Source organism: Phasianus colchicus, chromosome 2 (genome assembly GCF_987193195.1).
Source record: "Phasianus colchicus chromosome 2, bPhaCol1.hap1.1, whole genome shotgun sequence".
Classification (NCBI taxonomy): domain Eukaryota; kingdom Metazoa; phylum Chordata; class Aves; order Galliformes; family Phasianidae; genus Phasianus; species Phasianus colchicus.
The window spans coordinates 5,890,014-5,899,591 of record NC_143437.1 but is presented as its reverse complement, the minus strand read 5'-3'; the positions used below and the strand labels follow the sequence as shown (position 1 = coordinate 5,899,591).

The 9,578-nt window shown below is 44.5% G+C and overlaps 1 long non-coding RNA gene across 1 annotated transcript in view; it reads left to right on the top strand.

Annotated features, from left to right (window-relative positions):
• The first annotated feature begins 614 nt into the window (after positions 1 to 614).
• LOC149918831 (uncharacterized) overlaps positions 615 to 9,578 on the top strand; it is a 68,805-nt gene continuing 59,841 nt past the window's right edge. Inside the window, exon 1 of the long non-coding RNA XR_016463838.1 lies at positions 615 to 792. This is a non-coding gene — a long non-coding RNA (uncharacterized LOC149918831). The remainder of the gene's footprint in view (positions 793 to 9,578) is intronic.

Sequence of the window (9,578 nt, the reverse complement as noted above, 5' to 3'; positions counted from 1 at the left end):
ACTGGACATGTTGTCCCTTGGAAGTTTGGATGTCAAATTGAAAATAGAGGAGTTAGCCACTGGTGTCCCTTCTTAAGGGATGTTTTGCAGATTGGAGTGCCTGTCGTTTACATCTAATTCCACTTGGACTCAAATAACTTTTTTTTTGGTTCCTGTCTGTGCTTTTCTCACAGGTGACCTGGGGATCTCTTAGCTCCTGGCTGTCATCCATGCAGCTCAGAAAGGGTCAACAGGCACTGTTTTCTGTTTCTCTCCACAGTTCTGATCTGTTTACCCTTCACTGCAGTTCCCTTGATTTTAAAAAGGAAAAGCCCACATGTCTGAGCAGTGTCTCTGGGTAATCAGTTACCTATCTAGAGTGCTGCACAAATTGCCTCATCAGGGGCTGTATAACTCAAAAAGGCTTTTCCAAGCAGAAATCCATCCCCTGGTTAACCTGAAGGGAATCTGCCACGGTTTTGCCCTTTGTGTGCAGGGTGGAAGGAGAAGCCAAGAAGCATTCCTAGCCTTGCACCATCATTGTGCAGATCCTAAGGCAGCTGTGTGTAATGAACCACCTGGAAAGAGGAGGCACTTTTGATGATCACGTTGGTGACAGCTGTGTTAGGGGAGGAGATAATTAACCAGAGCAGTTAAATGAGGGACCCACAAGCTTGCCTCCATAATTTCTGTGGACCTCGAGTGAGTTCAGGAGCTCATATAAGATGGTTTCCCATACAGGCTTCACGTCTTCTGCAGGTCAACCAGATGGATGCAAGTCCTATTGTGCGAAGAGCTGTGGAGACAGGAAAGGTGAGCAATGACTGGTACTAGAAGAGCTCTCTTTGATGTAGTACTGACTTCCCATATGGAAAAAAGTTGCTTTTATGTGCTGTAAAGCCTAGGTGGAATTTGGGTACTATGGTTAGGGAGGGCAGTCTGCAAAAGCATGTTTTCGTGTTGATGGAGAGGGAAAGGGCATGCGTTAAGCCTTTCTTTAGGCAAGTGCTTGGAGATAGATGTCCTGATACTTCTGTGTAACACCTCTAAGGCTGCCTTGAGTCTTCGTGTGCAGCCTTCTTGCCCATATCTGGTGCATCTCCTAACCCAAAGAAAGTCTGTGTGAACTTTTTGGGTGCTTTCTGCAGTTGGTTGCAGTGCAGATCTGGTGCATGTAGCAATTCTTTGGATGGAGGTGCTTCCTCTCTTTTCAGATAGTCTTACCTAGCCAGTGTGCTCCAGAGATGATGAGTGCTGTGGGCACATCTGTGTGTTTGACTTGGCTCAACCCATTTGTTCTCTTAATCCTTTGTAATCCAATTGGGAGTAACCTTGAAGTGCTGCTTCACAGCAAGCCATGTTCACCCCTTATCTCTGAAATGTGCCCAAGGCTGGTTTCCTGCAGGACTTGCCTTGTCTTATTATTAATTTTTTTTCCTTATATGTGTAGTATTTCAAATTTGCTTTATGATTAGACTGTGATCACAAGAAGTTGAATCTGTCGTGACCAAAGGTGTTGAAGGGAGTGTTTTTCTTAAGCCAGGCAAGAGGGGCTCAGCTGCAGAAGGCCTCCAGGTGCTCCACGTTAAGGAATAATAATGGCTGTTTTCATTAATAGAAGTGCAGACCATAGCTTATGCACTCCTAATCCTGGAGTAATTAAATGACTGGAAAGAAGGATGATTCATACCAATCCTCACAGAGCTCAAAGGATTCCTTTTCTGTATGTTTGAATACAGCTCTGAGAATGAATTTGGTTTGTTACTTCTTGTAAATAATTCACTGTGTTCTTGTTAATAAAGTAGTTTCATCCCACTGGGGAGGGAAAGGACAGTTGATATATTTGGTTATCATGGTGTGCCACACAAGCCTAAGATTGAATAGAGAACATTCAAAGAGAAAGATGCAATATCTTTCAGAAGAGCTTTTGGGGAAGAAGCAGTTCAAAGTGAGAGGCTTTGCTTGTAAATGGTGATGCAGCCATGCAGGTTTTCAGTGGTGCGAGATCCTGCTGTGTGTCTTATGGTTTTGGGGGGGGGTTACAAAACTCCCCAGCTCTGGGGATTCTCCAGTTTCGTGGGAATATCGGCTTTCATCAGAAAAGCATTTTCTTTTCTTTAGTCCTCCTGACTGTAGAAAAATGGTCACAAATGTGACCCTGCAGGCTCAGAAACCCAACCAAAAGAACTCAAGTTGACTGGAAATTTGTCTCGTGATTAATATTGGAGCTGACTTGCCAATTTATACTACTTGAAAGGCCGACTTAAATAACCTGTAGCATTTATATACTACCCTTCAGATGTGGATTGAAAAGCCCTTTCAGATGTGGAACTCTGTCCCTTGCGATATACCTGTGATAGATTGTTACTGTGAATTTCAGCTAATTCGGTCTCATTTTTCTATGGTGATTTTTCTTAATTCTGCCTGACTGTTCTGTGAGTGATTGGCTGTATGTATGTGTTGCTCTCTCTGGAATCTGTAGAAGCCTGCAAAATCCAGTGATTTCACCACAAAATTATCTGGCTGGGGAATTCACCTGCCTGGAAGTTAATCTGGGGCAGGGTGTGTGTACAGAGAAGAATTGACAACTGAGAGGTGATATTAAGATAAGCGAGGAAGGAAATCCCCATAGGCAGTGGTGTTGCTGCAGAAAAGCAGAGCAGCTCCACATATTCCCTGGATGAATTAGCTCACAAGTCTTGGAGAACATACCCAGCTTACAAGCAAAACACCCACCTTTCCTCTGAGAAAAATCTCTTCTTGACTAATTTCAAGCTGCTCAGAGGGGAAAGTGAAATTTTGGGAAATTCTGGTGGTAGATAGCAGAGGGTGACATAGGATGCAGCAGCATCCTTGTGTTCCTTCTTTGTACGTGAAGGCAAGCAGCAAGCTCCACAATTGGAAGACTCTCAAAGGACCAGTGTCTGCAAAACCAACCAGTTTTGATGAAAGCCTCCACATTTCTTGAGCTGATTTGTTAACAGTAGTTTGCAGCTTCTTTCTTGCACTGCAGCATTAGGGCTGAAAACACTCAGAGCTAAGAGTAGTTTGGACTTAATGAAATTACATGCGCTATCTTGTGTTTCTATGTAAACTCTGGAGAGGCCTTCATATGTGCCTCTCTGCTTTAATAACATCCTTTACTCAAGGCTGGGCTGGGAAGCACAAGCTAGCTGGTCCAGAAAGGTTCACAAGTGAGCAAACCCAACCTTGTAGCTAATCCTATAGCCAGGCTCTTGTAGTGTTCCATCACATAGCCCTCCTTTCCCCACTTGCTCAGAAATAGCATGCATAATTTTCCATGGAGAGATAACTTATCAGCAGGCAGACTCGCAGCAGTAAGAGCTATGCAACACTTCCCTAAAATACCACTGTCCTATGGTAAATGCAGCACCAATTGCTCGAGCAGCAATCTACATCTCTGGCTCTGCTGTAAATATTTTTCCTACTGCAATTTGAGAGTAAATGTCCCCCCTGCACAGGCATGGTGTGGTGATGGTTCAGACACTCGCACTGTGTAAATCTCTTGCCAAAATCTTTTCATAGAATTACAGGATCATCAAATCATTTCAGTTGGAAGGGACCATTAAATGCCATCTAGTCCAACTTCTCTGCACCAAACAGGGACCTACAGTTCCATCATTGCTCAGAGCACTGTCTAGCCTAACCTTGAATGATGGGGCACCACCACCTCCCTGGGGTTTCTGTGCCACTGCCTCGTCACCTTATTGTGTTAAACAAACAAAAAAAAACCCACAAAACCACAACCTAAAAATTCCTTCCTTATGTTTAATCTCAATCTCCCCTCTTTTAGCTTGAAACCATTTCCCCTTGTTCTGTTGCAGACACCTTGCTGAAGAATCTGTCCCCTTCCTTCTTACAGCCCCCCTTTAGATGCTGACTGACTTTTTTTCCAGTCACCAGGGACCTCACCTGACTGCCATGACTTTTCAAATGTCATCAAGAATGAGAGCTGAGTACCTCAACCTTCTCCTTGCCTGTTGTTACCAGTCTGTATGTATTGCTCTCTAAGGGGGAAAATGCCTCCTTGGACTTAACTTTTCTGATTGATGTGTGTGTAGAAGCTTTTCTTATCCTTCTTTGCACCCCTTACCAAGTCTGGTTCCAGTTGGGCATTGACCAACTCTTGCTTTCCGGCACTGTGTTACCAACCCACAAAGTAAATGTTTCAGTAAACCCCAAATGCACGACCTGCTTCTTGCAACACCGAGCTTCATTCCACTTCAGTTTTTCCCAGCTCCTCAATTTTTTTCTAGCTTTTTCCCATTCAGTGCAATGATCCTCTACTGTATTCATGAAGTCTCTGATCTGCAGTGTGTATCTTGCTTCTCTTCAGATACCATCTCTGCTCAGCAAACCTTGTTGCCTCTAGCTGTCCCTCAGGTGTCCCAAATGCTGGGGGATTTATACAGTGATCCTCCAAGCATATATTTGAGAAATATGAAGTACGTTTGTCAGGTTTTGGACTATGCTTAGAATAAACTCACTTCAGAACTCATGAAAAAATAACTGAATATTGAGAACTTGAACTTAAAAAATAAAACACAAAACATAATGGGCATATGTTTAAATACAGTACTTACCTTGCCAGCACTTGATTTACATCTGTGCCTGTATGCAAGCATGACTCTTAATAGTCATGCATGCAAAAAAGTTGTGTGCAGAGGTTTTCCAGGACTGCAAAGCAGTCCACTTTACAACCAAATGTAAGTCCTATCTTTAATTGGCTGTATCCCATGACTGCCTGGCAAACCATCCAGAATGTGTTTGTGAGGGAAGGGTGATATTTAATTCATATGTGAGTGTAATTAAAGCAGATTGTCTGCAAAATCAACTCAGGAGAGGGCTCTGCTGACTGCTCTGTGCTGCTCTGCGGGCCTCCTCCTGGATAGAAGTGTGAGGGGGAGCTGGGCTACCCTTCCTTTATCTGCTGAGAGCCATGATTTGACCACGCATCAGACACGAACAATATCACTGACTGGATCAGATTAAACAGCACAGGGAGCCGTGCAGCTGCAGAAAAGACAGGAGCAGGATAGTTTTGAAGGCTGGTGTTATTCTCCTAGAGAGTGAATGGGATGAGATGAAAGGATGAGATCAGTGAGCAGATGAAGCACGGAAGTTGATGAAATCCTCAGAATTTGGAAGGTTTACCCAAACCTCTTACAGTGCAGCAGGTTTTCCTCAGTGGGACCCTGTGAATGAAAGTGTGATTGACAGAGCAGCCACCTAACAGCAACATTAGAAGGGCATGGAATGGAAAATAAGCCATGCTGGTGCTTGGGAAGCCCATGCAAATTACTTTGAGACAAGCAATGGGAAAGGGATCTGTCTTTGCAGGCAGTGTGAACACCAAATTGGTGCTAGTAACTGTGAGCCTGGTAAAAGGCTTTGTTGTCCTGCAAACCTCCGCAGTCAGTGGCCAGCTTGTCGTACCACCCCTGAAACCTAGAGATGTGTGGGGGAAGGCAGACATATGCCATTTAATATTTCCTAATGGCTGGTAGAGAAGCCTGATTTGAGTTTATTGAGACCTTCTGAATCTGTTCTTTGCCCTGAGAACAGAAGCCAAGATTTTTCATGGTTCTGCTGTTGGTATCGCTAACCTCCAGGGATGTAACTGTGTCCTGGATCCATATAACGAGACTGTAAATCACTGCAGCAGTGTTCACACTACCTAGATCTGAAACCAAGGAGATGCTTACATTTTTCCCTATCCCCTTTTATCAGCTAGACTTTCCTTGGATTTTTATTTTTTAATTTCTGGCATCGTCTCATTGTTACTGTCTGTACATTTAACTTAGAAATAATGCTTTGGAATTAGCATCTAGAGGATTAACTGCACTTTGACGAGAAGGCCATTAACACACACAGCAAGGAATCCAGCGTGGGGGCTGATAAAAATCAGAAGTGGGATTGCTCAGAAGGGGAGGCTTAATTAGCCTGTGCGGTTTCTCTTTATAATTCTTGCAGAATTAGAGATCTGCTCCAGGAGTTTGTCATGAGCTGCAAAGTCATTCAAGAGCTTAAGGGTTTGACCCGAATTTTATCGCTGGTGCACCTTAAAGAGGTTGCAGTGTTAAGTGCAGGAAAGCCAGGAAGCTGAAGACACATCTCACAAGATGAAGACCCAACTCCAAAAAAATAAAACCAACAACCTCCCTGATCAGAATCCCCTCCACTGTAGAAAAATGGAAGATTTGAATCCAAGTGTTTGGATTAGGACAGGTATCTCTGAAGTAGGGCTATGTTCCACTGCATAGCTGAGTCTGGTATGGAAAATCCCGGAAAATAAGACTAAAAGCTGATTTCCCAAATTAACATGTTGAAGGGGATTTAACTGGAGGCTGCAGATGAAAGGCCAAATTTGTTTAGTCGCTGTCTCCTGGGAAATTAGCAGAGTCTTTGAGGAATGCTGTAAACCTCTAGGCAGGAGCTTGCTGTCTCTCTGGACACGTGGCAAATCAGCTTTTTATAATTTTATGTTGTGCCTAAGAATCCAAATAGGAGAAAATCGTGTTTGTGAGAACATAGCACTTCCCTGGAGCACAAGGACAGCAGAGCTTGTGGGGCACCGAGTGCCAGCCTGTAGGCTGGAGAACAGGCTGATGCTTCAAGCCTTGTGAAGCCCAGGGATACTAACAGCATTCTTTTTTATTTTATATATGCAGAAATCATTTAGTTGAGCTACACTGCCATTTTATTTTTCAGATAATGGTCCTAGAACTCAAACAGGGGTGACAAATTTTTGCTTGCTCTAGGTCTTCACATCCTATTTCTTTATCTTCACCTCTCAGTGAGGCATGGACCAACCTGAGGAACTGCTTGGCCTTCAGCACCTGGCCTGGGGCTCAGTGCAGCAAGCTAACAGAGCAAAGGCCATCTTAGATAGTCAACTGGAAGACACAGTGGGAAGACCTGGAAGATATTGTGTGCTTTGTGAGCTGAGGAGCCAATTTGTGCCAGCAGAGGGTGGGGAAGGAGCTTTCATGCCTTTGCCTGTCATCCCAAAGTGGCACTGGCCTGCCACCTGCAGACTTACCAAGCCCTCATTCATGCTCTGATCACGCAGGGCAACCAAAGCCCTTTTTGCTTTCTCACTTCTGAAATCAGGTGCAAGCTTTTCTCCTCCAAGTCTCTGGCAGTGCAGCACCCTGGGCAGAAAGCACACCAATACTTGTACTACCTGGGGGTCCTACTGCCTAGCAGTGACCTGTGACAGACAAGGACCCATCCCATTGCAAGGTGTTTTGCTGGTTACTACCACATTTAGGCTACTTTCCTTTGCGTTCCACCCAAAGTAGGTTGTTCACAGTATAGTTAATTAAGCGTCTGGGTGCAGCGAGCTCCTCAGTTAATTTGCTGCATGCTGAGGGATGTTTATCACTGGGTAGCATATGTTCAAACTTCCCAAATATTCGTTTGCAGTGGAGACTTTACAATCCCTATCTGTTTTACTAATTCTCCCAGGCTCTTTCTCACAGTTGTGTTTTTAGCTAGGGGAGGCTGCTTTCCTAGGTGTCCCTGGTACCTGGTGTTACTGCTTTTCCCCCCACTCTTACAAGGAATTCCTAAGTTTGTCTGCTCTTCCTGCCCCTCTTTCTGATAACATCCACTTTTCTTTTCCTTCTGAACTTTCTCATTTCTTTCCTTTGTGCACTGGCTGACATTAGCTAGCCTCACTGCCCCTCTGTATCTTCTTAAAAGTGTCTGTACAGTATGGTGTTTTGTTTTTGTTTCATTCCGGTTGTACAAACACAGTGAGTGAGCCAGGCCCACAGTGTTGTCAACCTTGTATTTATACAGACAGGGAAAACCCCAGCCAAAGTTGCTATTAGAGAGTCAGCCAGCTGATTGATTAATGCCCAGTGCAAGAGCTGCGTTGAATGTCTGCACTAAGCGCTTCCCATTAATTATTCATCCTGTCCCATGAGAACTTAGCTTTGGCTCAACACCCTAAAGTTACAGGGAGGCTGCAGAGTCCTGTGGGCAGAGGAGAGAGGTGATGGAAGAGGTAGCACCTCATGTTTTATGGTCTCCTGCCACCGTGGAGGATCTTGACAGGGTCAAGTTGCCATTTTGCTTCTGTGCTTTTGACCCATTTTGTTGCAGGGAAAGATTTATTAGCTGGAGGTAAACATTTCACATACACCTCCTCTAGAGCAGTAGTCACAAGTGGGCTTTTCAGGGTTGATTTTTTTTTTTTTTTTCTCCTTGAAGGTTAATGTGAGGATGCAAGTATATGCTGAACTTCACTCTGAGGAAAGGCCCTACTGCTATGGGGGCCAGCAAGAGAAAGCAGAAATCACAAAATTGTATGGGGAGTAAGGGAACTCTGGAGTTAGTGGTCGCCCAGACCACATCCAGCCTGGCCTTGAATGCCTCCAGGGATGGGGCATCCACAGCTTCTCTGGGCAATCTGTTCCAGTGTGTTGCCTGAGTCAGCAGAAGGGAAATGGGACCCTGGGGGTTCTAAAGGAGTCCAGCTCCACTGCTTCAGCTGCACCTTCCAGCTCTGGTACAGATTCCCCGGAGATGTACTCCAGGCTGATGGTATCTGACAGTTTTTTAGGCGTTACGTTATTTTAACCACCTTTATTAATATCTATGACCTTATCTCCTAGCCTGCTCTGGGAGGGTTAAAAAAAATAAAAATCTAACCCTTCTAATGGATGAGATGGAGACTTCATTGACTGGCTTACCCAGGAGAGATGTGTGAAGCTCATCACACCTAAATTAAATTATATCTTGAGCACCTTTCCTTTGAGCGCTGTCATTTTCCTCCAAGAGGCTGTATAAATTGCTTTTCCACTTTATTTGATGTGGCAAAAAGCCAGAACTGGGATCTATCGTTCTCCAAATACTGAGCAGTGGTGATGGGTCAAAGCAATCTAACATGAAGGTTATTATCGCCGACTGTGTGGGTTAGCACAGTTGAAGAAAATAATGTATTTGCCTGAATTAACACCTAAGTTCATCCTGGCACAGAAACTCTGTTCTCTCTGGACTTTTTCAGAATCACAGAGGCACGAGAAGTCCTGTGAACTTCATTGATTGTCTCAGTCCTTGATTTCCCATGAGTGACATGGAAGGCAAATTACGTTTATAGCAGAAAGTCCCCCTAAAGATTGTGAATATCTTGATACTAATTCTGCTAATAAAACAGATGGGATGAGCTAAAGTGGTACCAGCTGAAAGCTGACTGCATAGTCATACTGTCCAGGGGAGGAATTTTGGCTCATGTGTGGAAAAATGGGTATCAACATCAGGACTTTTTGTTTTCTTTCTAGTCCAGGTATACGTGTGTGGCTGTCATTTTGGTGGCAAAGTGCTGCGTTCAGATGTGCTGCCCCACAGGGCTGGCATTCATCCACCATCAGAGGTTTGCAGGGCATCCTGCTGGGTGTATTGATGCTTCCCTCTGTGGCCCTTTAGTTTTGCCTGAGGTGCACACCAGCCACCGCATACAGCACATATCCACCCCAGCATAGACTCTTGTGCGTGGCAAAAGCTGAGTTTGATATGGGATGGGGCTGCCTCTGTGCCAGTAAAAAAGAGGAAAAAGAGGCATGAGAAGG